We start from the raw sequence: 14,973 nt of genomic DNA, 5'->3' as shown, positions 1-14,973 counted from the left end.
AACATAATTTCCTGGTTGAGAAAGACCCCATCCATGGGAATTCTGCCACATCCAGTGTAGTGCTAAAACCTGGCACATAATGGATGCTTAATTAACTAGTTGTATTGCTGCACTCCTCGCCCCCACCTCCAACTGTCTCGTTCAGAGGTGATGTATTAGAGTAGTTAAGAGACTGACATCTTGAGACAAATAGAACTTGGTCAAGTCTCATTTCTGCCACTTATGAGCTCTACCACTACTAGAAAATTTCATAGTCTTTTTGTGCTTCACTTTCCTTATCTGTAGCTTGGGGATATTAACATTACTTGTCTCGTAGGATTCAGTGTGAGGACTAAATGTAGTATTGCAATATAAAGCACTTGGCCTATATTTTGCAATGCAATACATTTTAAAGTTTATTTTTTCCTAATTCTAAGTTAAAATAAGGTATAAGAAGTACTGGTAAGTGATTAAATAATCAAAACAGCATGATCTGTAGTAAAGAAAAGGCACACGCAATGTCATGATAGTGCACTTTCGTGATTAAGTAAATAAGAAAAGCCTACAGACAGCACTTTTGTATGACTTTACTACTAAACATATTTACTTCTGCTTTGACATTAACGTTGATACCACAGCCACATTGGTTTCAAGCATCTAGTTTATGAAACTTGCATGGTTCATAGATTATCAAAGTTAAATGCATTACAAACTAAGCTTTTAATTCTGTAGTTGAGCTTGAGAAAGCATGCCCATTGCAATCTCCTTTTTCCCTCATTTACTTCCCTTTTGAGAACAACACTATCCAAACTTCTTTTGGGGGCTAATATTATTTAAGTCTGAATGTGAATTTAAAAGTATTCAATGGATTAAGTATCTTGTTAATTTGTAGTAATTATCTTAACTTTTTTCCATTCTAATTTTCACAAGAGATTTGAATAGCAAAGTAGCATGCATTGATTAAAATTCTAAATTGACAAAGGCTATTAATTTGGGAAGTGTACATTTTAAGCAAAAATGGTGTCACACAAAGTCTTACTTATTTCAGTGTAGGATGACCCAGTATGGCGATCAAGATACATGCAGATCAGAGATCAGCTTCAGCCCTATAATATTTTTCCTTGGGGAAAAATGAATAGCTGCCTTCAGATGCTGTAACTTCAGGCACTCTTCATAAAATCTTTGAATAGTTGCTCAGTTCCAGTGAATTTACTTAATGTCGCAACTACTATGGATATTTTGGCTTGCTAGAGACATCTTTTGTTTCATACATTTCCTTGGTGTAAATTAGGGGTCTGTAAACTGCAGCCCATGGGCCAAACCCAGCCTGCAATCTAATTTTGTAAATAAAGTTTCCTTGCAACATATTCATCCACACCCAGTCAGTTATATATCAGCTGCTCCCTTGGCTTTAGGACAGGAGAGTTGTGACAGAGACAGGAGGGCCCTTTACAGAACAGGTTTGCTGACCTTTGGTCTAAATCATTCAAAGCATTACATCATTTCTCTGATATCTTGAATCTGTCCCTCTCCACTGGAAGCTTCACTAAGCCAAATTTGATTTGGGGGCTCCTTTCAACTATGATAGCATCTTTTCACTTTTCTCAGTCAAATTCCTTTAGATTTAGTATAGACCCATTGGTCACATCTAATAACCATATATCCACTCCATGCCTAACTATTCTATACTTGAGGTTTCCTAAACTTTTAAAAAACAATTTTAGCAGTTTCTTTTTAATTCTTACTACCCTAAACCTTTCATACATGACACTTACGATCACCCCACCAGGAAAGGTACTCTCTCATTTCTTGGCTCTGATATATGATAAAGTCTTATTTCTCCTGCCTTTCTGTAGTCTTCTCTAGTCATCTTTCTCTCACTCTCTGTGAATGTTCTCCTTGGCCATGGTCTAGTCTCATGCTATGTATATTCATAGAAAAGCCATTTATTCTTATTACTTTATCACATCTGTGCCTGCTGACTACAAAAAAAGATCACCAACAAAAGTTTGTTGATCAAACGATGCTGAACACATTACTTGTTGTAGTAAGGGGAAATACCATCTTGACAGGCTCTTAGTAGTATCTTGAAAGGGGAAAGTCAAAGGCAGATATTTATAAAGTTTGGGGGTTTGGTTTAAGTCACCACTTTCAATGCAAGGATATGATTGGAATTAGAGAAAATTTGTAATATAGATTTTTACATTGGTGAATACAGCAAAACAAGAGTTTTGAAGTAAGTCTTATTGAGTAATCATTTGAAAAGTGAACAATTTGTCCATTGAGTGATTCATCAATCCGAGAATGTGGATTGTAGGGGTGGAAAAATTTTCCTTTTTCCCCTTTTAGTTTCTTTGGCTGGTCTGATAACTAAATTGACATCAGACAGATTGACAGGAGGAAAATAAATTTAATTTCATACTTATGGGAGCCCCAAAGAGATGACTCAAGGGCGAGTTGGGTGGTTGAGGCTTATATACCATCCTGAACTAAGGATAGGGGCCTGATGTTTCGAAGGGGAGGAGGATAATTCACAGGATGATAAGAAGGGCAGATGTTTGGGAATTAGAAGTTTGCCCTGCCATACAGATAGGTCTTTCAGATTAAAAAAAAAAGTTATCTCTGGTAATAGCTCCTTTTCTGGTACAGACCCCCTATTTAAATTATTTTAGGTTGTTAAGGAGGAGGTGCAGATTGGCCAACCCTGAGGTGATAGTTTCAGTTAAGAGACTTCACCTGCTAATTAGCTAGCCCTCAAGTGTTGCTTCAGATAAAGACACTTCATATGGTAATTAGTCAGCCCTAAGATTTTAATTAGAATTACCTTTTTTTCCTCTTACTCGTCACACTGCTTATACAGTCCTGAAGTATTTTAAAGTAAATTGCCACTCAGACAATATAACTCAGCGACTCCTGCAGGCCTATACATGTATAAACATCAACAAAGCCCTCCCCATCCTCTATAACCTGGTGGCCAGAATGTGGGAGAGCTACCTTTCATAGACAAGTGGGATGAACCCAACTTCACTCTCAGCTCTGCCCTTCAATGTATAATTGAGTATTTATGTCCATTGCCCCTACTAGAATTCCAAATACAGTACCATTATCTTTCTCTGAATTATCACAGCACTTCTGGATCTTTTACAAGATCCTTAAGGCAGGGTTCAGTCTGTCTTGATTACTGCTCTATTCATGGCTCATAAAACAGTTTCTGATGAATGAATGTATCAATGAATGAACACATTAATGAATAAACTGAGTGATCCCAGGCTATTATTGAATCTCTCTGAGCCTCTGAAGTTTCTTTATATGGAGAACAGGAATAGAAATAGTACCTACTTTATACTACTAATTTGACTTAACTCAAGTACACTTTACATAGTGCTACCACATTAATTTTCTTGAAACATTATTTTATACAATCTTACCAGTGACTGGACTTACAATATTGTTGCATAATTATCTCTTTCCTTTTCTGATTTTACCACTGGATTGTGAATTTGTTGAAGGCTGAGACTTGACATTTTAAATTGTATCCACAGATGTAGCACTGTGAAAAGCACATAGGAAGCCTTAATGAAAGTTTGTTGAATGAATAAATCTGCCTGAGTTGTTTAAATTGTTAAAATTAACCTAACCGTAATTGCCCTCGAGTATCTGAGTACCAAATTTAATGTTATACTTACATTCAAAGTTTGCCGCTCTGAAGATTTCCATTCTATTATTAGATTGTGTCATGTGAAAAGTTAGCTTTTCGTAGGAAATGAATTCCTCAGAGTAAGTTAACTGAGTCAGTTGATTTGTGGGTGCGTGTACAAAGGCAGACGAAATAGAAAGTTGAGTAATTGCTCCGTCAATTTAGTCAATATTTACAGCCATTCTGGAGCACCCATACAATTTACGTTTTTACCTAAATGGTACAGATAATTGTCTCTAATCTAAAAAGAATGGCTTGAATTTCTTCCCCACATGACATAAACCTGGTTTCTGTGAAATGGAAACTTAGAACTTAAACGAAGATACTAGTACAAGGGTACCAGTTCTGCAAATATCAGAAGGAAATAGTTTTAAAGTACTTTTACCTATAAGACAGCTACATGGCATGAACCTTGAGGAGAACACCAGTGGGGACTGTATAGCTTTCAAGGAAGGGCACCAAGGAGTTGAAATTTTTATTTCCACTGTAAACTCATTATTTACAGTTCCACACAAATAAACACACTTAACACTTCTTTAGAAACATTTGTCCTACAAGTAAAAAGATAAAATTACCAGAGCCATGACATTTACAATTGTTCTGGCAAAACTCTAAAATAAGCAGAGACCTTTAAATTCTTAATTTTGAATTTTTTAAACATAAAAATTTCTGAAAAGCAACATTTGTATTTCCATTTCTGGTTCTTTCAAATTCAAATCGTTTTCTCTATATTCTTATCTTCATATTATTTTTGTTCAAAATCTGAAAGTTATTCCAAGGAGTACAATATATTTTATCTTATTTTAAGTTTATTTGTATTGTTAATCAGCACCACCATCCATTAAAATTACTGAATTGACTTATGTATTAAAGAATATGTGATAATCAAATGCCATTTGTTTAGTGAAAATTGAATTTTTCTGGGAGGTTAGGGTTGATCTAGTTGCAATCAAGCCCTAAGTCTAGTGTTAATCTTCCTGAATTCAAAGATAAAATGAACATTACAGGATTATATAGTTCTTATTTTCTGTAGAAGGAGCCAAAATTATTTGTTTGCCGAGACAAATGTTATTGGAGTTAAATTATTACATGAATGTTTGAGGAGCATGACATAGATATGGAAGACATGACAGGCACTGACCTCCACTTTGATTTGATAAAAGATACAAAAATATTTTCCAGGTGGCCATTTCTTGTAGACTCAAAAGTAAAATGGAAGGTCATGACAGAAAGTTGTGATCCAGTAAAGGTATTGTTGCTAAAAAAAATTGGAATTTAAATTCCATTGGGAGAATCTCAAATTCCCGCTATAACACTTCTGCTCAGCCTCAGCAGCCTCACAAATATGCACGTCCCCCTCTTCGTTGAACCTCCTGTCAGTTTTCAAATACTACAGCCCTAGCTGACATCTTGACTATAACCTCATGAAAGACCCTGATCCAAAAACACCCAATTAGCTTGCCCCTGGATCACTGACTAACAAAAATCATGAGATAATAAATGCTTGTTGTTTTATAAACTCTAAGTTTCATGGTTATCTGTTACGCAGTAATTGATAACCAGCACTCAGATAAAGGAAACATGATTAGATGCAAATGAACAGATTTCTCAAAAGCAAATCTTTGAGGAAAAGTGCAACATCTAAAAATGTTATTCTCATTACTAAATCATTGTTATGACCAAATGGAAACTGACATCTAGCCGCCTGTAATGAGGTTTTGTGGAGTCATAAATGAATCAACAAAGTTAGTTTTGAAATGACAGTTTTGTGCCTGATGCATGTGCTTGTGTGGTGTATCTATGCATGCTTGTATGTGCTATAATAATTATATTATTTAAATAGTCTCACTAAATTTTCTCTGTAGGATATCTTTAGTGCCTGGCACAAAGTAAGAGCACATTTAATAATGTTGCATTGAATCTAGTGGAAGTTGACAATGATGCTGACATCTATCAAGAAATTTTAAAAATGTGTATTTTATGCTTATTGGAGGGCAACATGGCATAGTTCCATGGTTCTCAAACTTCCATATACAGCAGAATCTGTTTAAGAGCTTGTTTAGAGTTCATATTCCTAGGCCCCAAGCCTAGGGATTTGTCTTGATATGTTGAAGGGAGCCATGTGATCTCTATTTTTAATAAGCACCTTTGGGTGATTCTGACATATGTGGTCAATATTTAATATTGTACTTTGAACATGTACCTAAGTGTAACTCAGATGTTACCAGGTCCCAAACAAAATGCCTCAGGCTCCCATCCTCTCTACTGTGGAATTTCTCACAACATCCCAGCCTCCAATATTTCCAATGGTTTCTTAAATGTGATACCAAAAGCACAAACAACCAAAGAAAAAAATAGATAAATGGAACTTCATCAAATTTTAAATGCTTGTGCTTCCAACGACACTATTAAGAAAATGAAAAAACAACCCCCAGAATGGGACAAAATACTTGCAAATCATATATTTGATAAGGGTCTAGAATCCATAATATATAAAAATTCTTACAATTTAACAGCAGAAAGACAGATATCCTAATTAAAAATAGGCAAAAGATCTGAATAGATGTTTCTCCAAAGAAGATATACAAATGGCCAGTAAGCACATGAAATAATGTTCAACATTATTAGTCCTTAGGGAAATGCAAATCAAACCCACAATGAGTTACCACTTCATATCCACGTAGATTAGTGGTTGCTGGTGGCTGGGGGAGGGGGCATTGGGGAGAGACTACTAATGGATATGAAGTGCCTGTTTGGAGTGGTGAAAATGTTCTGGAATTAGATAATAATTATCAATGCATAGTTGTGTAAGTATACTAAAAACCACTGAATTTTACACTTTAAAATGGTAATTTTTATGGTATGTGAATTATATCTCAATAACACTGTTTTTTTTTGAGGAAGATTAGCCCTGAGCTAACATCCGCTACCAATCCTCTTCTTTTTGCTGAGGAAGACTGGCCCTGAGCTAACATCCATGCCCATCTTCCTCTGCTTTATATATGAGATACCTGCTACAGCATGGCTTGACAAGCTGTGCATAGGTCCACACCCAGGATCTAAACCAGGGAACCCTGGGCCACTAAAGCAAAGCACACAAACTCAACCACTACACCACTGCGCCAGCCCCTCAATAAAAGTTTTATTTAAAATTGTTCATTTAATAAGGCTTCATTTTAGCTGGGCATGCCACATGAAAATTAATAAAACATTTCAAGTATTCAAATGAGTATTTCAAACTGTAAGGCACGTCTTTCTAGCTGTGTTTTGAGGGAAAGTATTTGCTAATATGAGAGCTAATATCAAAACTTTCCCTCTTCTTTGTTTCACATTATATCAGTTATCATTTAGCTGGAAATACTTTCAGTTCTACCTAACAAAAAAATCTCTGACCAAGAGTGGTTTAATTATATTTAACAATAGTAGTATTTAATTATATTTCATAACTAGATGTTTGGAATCAGGCTGTCCCACGTTGGTTTTGGAGTTCAGTGATATCGCAGTACTGCTGCTGGGTTGATATTACTTCAAGTCACTTGACTGTTCTGTTTTGACCAAAAGATTGTTGCCACAGCTCCAAATACTGCACCCTTATACCAATATCTGAAAAATGGTGGGTGGCAAAAAGGAATTTTTTCTTACTCAACCCTCACCCTTTTTCTTAGAGATAAAAACCTTTCCCAGAGGCCAGTCCTGGTGGCCTAGTGGTTAAGTTTGTTGTGTTCTGCTTCAGCAGCCTGGGTTCACTTCCCAGATGCAGACTTACACCACTGTCTGCCAGTAGTCATGCTGTGGTAGTGGCCCACATACAAAAAGAGGAAGGTTAGCAACAGATGTTAGCTCAGGGTGAATCTTCCTCAGCAAAAAAAAAAAAAAAAAAAAAAATCTTTCCCAGAAATTTCCATCAGACTTCCATTTGTATTTGCCAGAATTAGGTAACATGCCTACACCTAGACCAATCACTTTGCAAAGCAAAGGTTAACTTAGAACAATCATGATTTATTCCCTGGGAATAAAATTAGGGTTCTGTGTTAGCAAATAAGTGGAAAATGTCTGACACCGGGCAGCCAAAATCTTTTGCCACAAAAGATTAGTCTCAAAAAGGCTTAATAGTTCTTAATAACTCTGAATGTAGGACTGATTTCATGCCCTGTTATAAGAAATTCCATGTTCTTGGAGGAAAAAAACAAAACACACACAAAGTTTTCTACACAGATGGCCCAAGTTTTTGAAGAATAAAACTGATTTCTTTCCATAAAAATGACTACAGATCTCGCCTGATTGTTCCAGTTTTTATTGATTTCCCTGTCTTATGATTTCCTTCACTATGAATAGCCTCTACTTAGGGATAGATCCGAATTTTGAGGGGACTGAACTTATACATGATTTGGGGAACCTTCTTTAAGAAAAATAATATACAATTAGATTCAAAAGTGAGCATTTGTTTGGAATTAAGAGATAAATCACAACATATTATACATTTCAAATGACTGATAAATACTACAAACGTCACAAAAATCAAGAAAAATAACACTCTTTATTATTTAACTACCTGACACACCCATTCATTTGGTGGATGCATACTCTTGATCACCTCTTGATATGACAATTACTCTGTAAATTTCATTGTGTATAGGGGGAATAGAAAGATAATTTATGTAATGTCTTTCTTTCACATAGTTGATCAAAAGTGGTGCCTTTTCTATTACTGTTAATAAATATGCATAAAGCATGTGACTTCATACAGATGTAGTCACTGTTTATAATACTGCTATAGATAAGTGCCTTGCAAACAGAAATTTTGATGAATTATGTTTCATACAATTTCCATCAAAAATGAAAAGAAACATATAGTCCTTTTATAATCATGTTATCAAGAATATTTCTGATAGGAGAGAACATTTGACTAGGCTCTGGTGAGAACCCAATCCTTTGCTTATAATTTTATACATTTAATGTTTGAAAGACTTTTGCGTAGACAGGCTTCTGGCTTCATACATTTCAAATCTTGCTTATCTTTCATATTTCCAGTGGCAGAAGCTATAGGTCATGTTTATGTCACAACACGGCTCAAAAACTTTGCATTTTTATGTTGTAGGCATGGAAGGTGATAGGAGTGTTCCTGGAAGCCACTCTTACTCTGGGGTAGCTAGTAATAAAAGTAACTATATACAAAAGTGACTATGAACCACATAGATAAATCCTATTAAAGCTAAACTAAATGATCTCTAACTCGACTTCCCCTTAGCCAGATCCCTAATGTGCTTGCAGCTACTCCAGTCTCCGTCCATACAAGGCAAGGCGTGTGGGGAGAAAAAGGTGAAATGTTGAAGTGGCTGTGGAACTGAATAGCCTGGCAGAGTTTTGTGGTGCATGTTAGAAAAAAACCTATATTATGTTGAAGAGAATGTTGCTAGAAATATGGAGGTTAAAGGCAAATCTGGTGAGGAATCAGAATGAATAGAGGAGAGCTGTAGAGAAAGCTTCTATAATCTTAGAGATATACACATATCATCACAAACAGAATGTGTAGAAATATGAATGTCAGAAGATGCTTCTGTTGAGGTCTCCAGTAGAAATGAGGAACATGTTATTGGAAACTGGAGGAAAGGTGATCCTTGTTATAAAGTGGCAGAGAACTTAATCAAATTGGTTCTAGTGTTTTGTGTAAAGTAGAACTTTTAAGTGATGACCTTGGATATGTAGCTGAGGAGATTTGTAAGCAAAGTGTTGAAGGCACAGCTTGGTTTTCCCTTGCTGCTCATAGTAAAATGCAAGAGAACAAATATAAATTGAAGAAGGAATTGTTAAGAAAAAGGGACTTGAACTTGAAGATTTAGAAAATCCTCAGTCTGTCCATATTGCAAAAAATGAGATAGCATATTATGGAAAGAACTTCAGTAGCTGGACAACCATTGCTAAAGAGATTATGACATATGACTTAAGAATCCAATCAACCATCTCAGCGGAAACCAGGAATAGAGATGGAGATTTACTAATAGAAATGCTGCCATCTTGGCCTGAAGGGGACAGTAATGGGATGAAGTGAAGGAAGGCTTCTGGGATTCTACAGGATGGGCCAATAGAGTGATCTGTCTGCAAACAGACTTTATCCTTCAAGTAAAGGGAAGAATGACCCCCAAAGGCGGTTCAGAGGTCATTAGGGCTGCCACTGCTACGACGGGCTCACGGGGCACAAGCCCAGGGGACAAAGCCTTCTCCTCCTCGGTTCCAGAGGGGTCAGGCAGACACCCAGAGCCAAGGGGGCAGGGCTGCCTCCCAAAGCTGAGGGAGTGTGACTGTCACACTGGTAGACATGGAGGGTAGAGCATCAAGCTAAAGAGGATTATTCTTGAGCCTCAAAATCTATTCATATTTGCCTGCGAGGTTTTATACTTGCTTGGGACCTGTGATCCCTTTCTTGTTTTCAATTTCTCCCTTTTAGAATACCTATCCCACTACTGTATTTTGGAAGCACATGTCTTGTTTCACAGGTTCACAGCTGGAGAGGAATTTTTTTTCTTTTTGAGGAAGATTAGCCCTAAGCTAACATCCACCGCTAATCCTCCTCTTTTTTGCTGAGGAAGACTGGCCCTGATCTAACATCCATGCCCGTCTTCCTCTACTTTATATGTGGGATGCCTGCCACATCATGGCTTGATAAGAAGTACGTAAGTCCGCACCCAGGATCCGAACTGGTGAACCCAGGACCACTGAAGCGGAGCACGCGATCTTAACCAATGCGCCACCAGGCCGGCCCCAAAAGGGCTTTTTTGTGTGTGTGATGCAGATTCTCCTTGAGCTAACATCTGTGCCAATCTTTCTCTATTTTTTATGTTGGATGCCGTCACAGCATGGCCTGAGGAGTGGCGCTGGGTCTGTGCCTGGCATACGAACCTGTGAACCCCATGCCGCCAAAGTGGAGAGTGCGAACTTAACCACTATGCCACTGGGGGCCGGCTTTGGAGAGGCATTTTGCCTGCAGATGAATCAAACCTGGAATCTCGCCCATATCTGATTTAGATGATATTTAGATGAGACTTTGGACTTAAGAGTTGATGTTGGAATTGGTTAAGACTTTTGTGGCTTTGGGATAGAGTGAATGTAATTTACATGTAGCAAAGACATGAATTTTGGGGGGCTAGAGGGCAGAGTATTATGGGCTGAATTGTGTCCCCTCCTAAATTCATGTGTTGAAGTCTTAACTTCCAATAAGTGAGAACATGACTATATTTGGAGATAAGGTCTTGAAAGAGGTAAAGTAAATATGAGATTATATGGGTGGACCCTAATCCAATATGATAGTTAGCTTTATACAAAGAGGAGATTAGGACACAGACACACACTACATGAAGACACAGGGAGAAGATGACCATCTATAAGTCAAGGAGAGCCTCAGAAGGAATCATATCTGCTGACACCTTGATCTTGGACTTCTATTTTCCAGAACTGTGAGAAAATATTTTCTGTTGTTTAAGTCACCAGTCTGTGGTACTTTGTTATGGCAGCTCTAGCAAACTAATACAGTCCCCCTTAGGACTTTGCAAGGGACCCATTCAAGAAAGGGTCTCTGAAGCTTAAGTTTCATTAGCTGTCTGTACCTCCCAATTTATCACTTAATTTGTTTTTATCTTGTATCATTCATTAACCATTCTAGCCAATTCAATTGTAAGCACTTTGAGGATGCTGACGGCTTTTGGAGTCTTCAACATCCACCTCACTTTTGTCTTGTCCCTCTTATGTCCCAAAGATAAAAATGAACATAGTAGGTATCTAACAGATAACTTTTATTGATTTATTCGTCATGCCTACATGTAATCTCACCTGAAGTTCTTAAAGGTTTATTAAAGAGAGCATTTGCCATCTCCCTAAGATTACCTTATTTTCTGTGAAATCATAGTTATTGTTGCAGTACAGATTTTCACATACTTTTTTTGAAAGCCAGGATAATTTTGGTATACTACTAAATACTATCATAGGCTGAAATTATGATATATAAAATGCCAAACACCAGATATCAAATAAATATTCATAAGTAGAAATAAGAAAACTAATTTATATTTAAAAAGCATATAGAGGCAAACCTCGCTTTATTGTGCTTCATTTTATTGCACTTTGCAGATATTGAGTTTTTATGAGTTGAAGATTTGTGGTGACCCTGCATTGAGCAAGTCTGTGGGCGTCATTTTTCCAACAGCATTTGCTCACTTCGTGTCTCTGTGTCACATTTCGGTAATTCTCACAATATTTCAAACTGTTTCATTATTATTACACTTATCATGGTGATCTGTGCTCAGTGATCTTTGATGTTACTATGGAAATTGTTTGGGGACACAATGAACCATACCCATATAAGACAGTGAACTTAATCAACAAATGTGTGTGTTCTCATTGCTCCACCGTCCAGGCATTACCCCATATCTCTCCCTCTCCTCCACCTCCCTATTCCCTGAGACACAATAATATTGAAATTAGGCCAGTTAATAACCCTACAGTGGCCTCTAATTGTTCAAATGAAAGGAAGAGTTGCCTATCTCTCACTTTACATCAAAAGCTAGAAATGATGAAGCTTAGTGAGGAAGGCATGTCGAAAGCCAAGATAGGCTGAAAGCTAAGCCTCCTGCCCCAAACAGTTAGCCAAGTTTTGAATGCAAAGGAAAGTTCTTGAAGGGAATTAAAAATGCTACTCCAGTGAACATGAATGATAAAGAGTGAAACAACCTTATTGTTGATATGGAAAAAGTTTCAGTGGTCTGGATAGAAGATCAAACCAGCCACACCATTCTCTTAAGCCAAAGCCTGATCCACAGCAAGTCTCTAACTCTCTTCAATTCTATGAAGGCTGAGAAAGGTGAGGAAGCTGCAGAAGAAAAGTTTGAAGCTGGCAGAGGTTGGTTCATGAGGTTTAAGGAAAAAAGCCATCTCCATAACATAAAAGTACAAGGTGAAGCAGCAAGAGCTGATGTAGAAGCTGCAGTAAGTTCCCCAGAAGATCTAGCTAAGATAATTAATGAAGATGGCTACACTAAATAACAGATTTTCAATGTAGATAAAACAGCCTTCTCTTGGAAGAAGATGCCATCTAGGACTTTCATAGCTAGAGAGGAGAAGTCAACACCTGGCTTCAAAGCTTCAAAGGAGAAGCTGACTCTCCTTTTATGGGCTAATACAGCTGGTGACTTTAAGTTGAAGCCAATGCTCATTTACCATTCCAAAAATCCTAGGGCCCTTAAGAATTATGCTAAATCTACACTGACTGCGCTTTATAAATGGAACAATAAAGCCTGGATGATACTGCATCTTTTTACAACATGGTTTGCTGAATATTTTATGCATACTGTTGAAACTTACTATTCAGAAAAAAAGATTCCCTTCAAAATGTTACTTCTCATTGACAATGCACCTGGTCACCCAAGAGCTCTGATGGAGATGTACAATGAGATTAATGTTGTTTTCATGCCTGCTAACACAACACCCATTCTGCAGCCCATGGATTAAGGAGTAATTTCAACTTTCAAGTCTTATTATTTAAGAAATACATTTTGTAAGGCTACAGCTGCCGTAGATAGTGATTCCTCTGATGGATCTAGGCAAAGTAAATTGAAAACTTTCTAGAAAGTATTCACCATTCTAGGTGCCATTAACAACATTTGTGATTCAAGAGAAGAGGTCAAAATATCAACATTAACAGGAGTTTGGAAGAAGTTGATTCCAACCCTCCTGGTTGGCTTTGAGAGTTTCAAGACTTCAGCAGAGGAAGTAACTGCAGATGTGGTGGAAATAGCAAGAGAACTAGTATTAGAAGTGGAGCCTGAAGATGTGGCTGAATTGCTGCAATCTCATGGTTAAACTTTAAAGGATGAGGAGTTGCTTCTTATGGATGAGCAAAGAAAGTGGTTTCCTGAGGTGGAATCTACTCATGGTAAAGATGCCGTGAATGTGGTTGGGATGACAACAAAGGACTTAGAACATTACCCGAACTTAGTTGATAAAGCAGCAGCAGAGTTTGAGAGTATTAACTTCAATTTTGAAAGAAGTTCTACTGTAGGTAAAATGTTATCAAACAGCATCACATGCTGCAGAGAAATTATTCATGAAAAGAAGAGTAAATTGATGTGGCAAACTTCATTGTTGTCTTATTTTAAGAAGTTGCCAGAGCCACTCCAACTTTCAGCAACCACCACCCTGATCAGTCATCAGCCGACAACATTGAGGCAAAACCCCCCACCAGAGAAAAAGATTATGACTCATTGAAGGCTGAGATGATGGTTAGCACTTTTTAGCAATAAAGTATTTTTTAATTAAGGTATGTACATTGGGCTTTTTAAAACATAATGCTACTGCAAATTTAATAGACTACTGTATAGTGTAAACATAAATTTTATATGCACTAGGAAAGCAAAAAATTTGTGTGACTCACTTAATTGTTATGTTAGCTTTATTGTGGTGGTATGGAACCAAACCTGTAATATCTCCAAGCTATGCCCGTGAATGTCACGAAAAGAGAACTTCAGTAAGTTATCAAATAAGTGTAGAGGTTCATTAACTTCATGTTTGTTGAGGCCAGGGCCTGCTCAGTTGAATCAATTGTTAATAAAATTTCCCAAGGGTGTTATACCCACCCTACCCTCTTCTTGGAATTGTAATCTGAAAAATATTTTTTACATATGCATAATCCTAGTTTCACTTTTTCATATTTTATTATTCTGGCGAGTGCGTGTAAATAAAGGTTGAATTTAGAAAGTGAATTAATACCTGTTTAAATCTGAAAGGAACTACTAAATCCTGTCCATTTTTAATACATTGCTGCAAATTCTGTCCTTTTTATTGATGGACTCAAAATTGGTTTGATTTCTATTCGCTATTCTTAAAAATTACTATTGACAATTATTTTCCTGGTTAATAATTTGATAGGCTTTACTCTCATAATTCATTAAAAGAAAATATCCAGGGCTGGAAAACATAATTACTATTGTTTTCATTATGATTTACTTGATTCTGCTAATTTTTTTTAGGTGTTGTTTGAAAATGGAGTTTAGGAAACCTGAATCCATAGAAACTTTTGACTTCTCGAGGCAAGTCCCAGATAGACTTTCTTATCACTAAATAAATAAAATTCCACAACTGAGCAAGCCAGTCTGTTTCTTCTGAAACGGAACCTTTGTTTTCCCTGTCAGACATATGGGCAAAATTCTAGACATGGCCCTGGTAAAAGAGTGGTAAACTGCCAGCAGGTCTCATCCAGAGGGAGGAATAAAAAATTAAATAAGTTCTACTTCATCTACGGTATTACAATG

General features: G+C 36.9%; 1 pseudogene; it reads left to right on the top strand.

Moving 5' to 3' along the window:
• Positions 1-13,930, top strand: part of LOC139042622 (tigger transposable element-derived protein 1-like) — a 44,660-nt pseudogene extending 30,730 nt beyond the window's left edge.
• The last annotated feature ends 1,043 nt before the right edge of the window (positions 13,931-14,973 follow it).

Source organism: Equus asinus, chromosome X (genome assembly GCF_041296235.1).
Source record: "Equus asinus isolate D_3611 breed Donkey chromosome X, EquAss-T2T_v2, whole genome shotgun sequence".
NCBI lineage: Eukaryota > Metazoa > Chordata > Mammalia > Perissodactyla > Equidae > Equus > Equus asinus.
The sequence above is the reverse complement of the archived record's forward strand: the minus strand, read 5'-3'. Positions and strand labels throughout refer to the sequence as shown.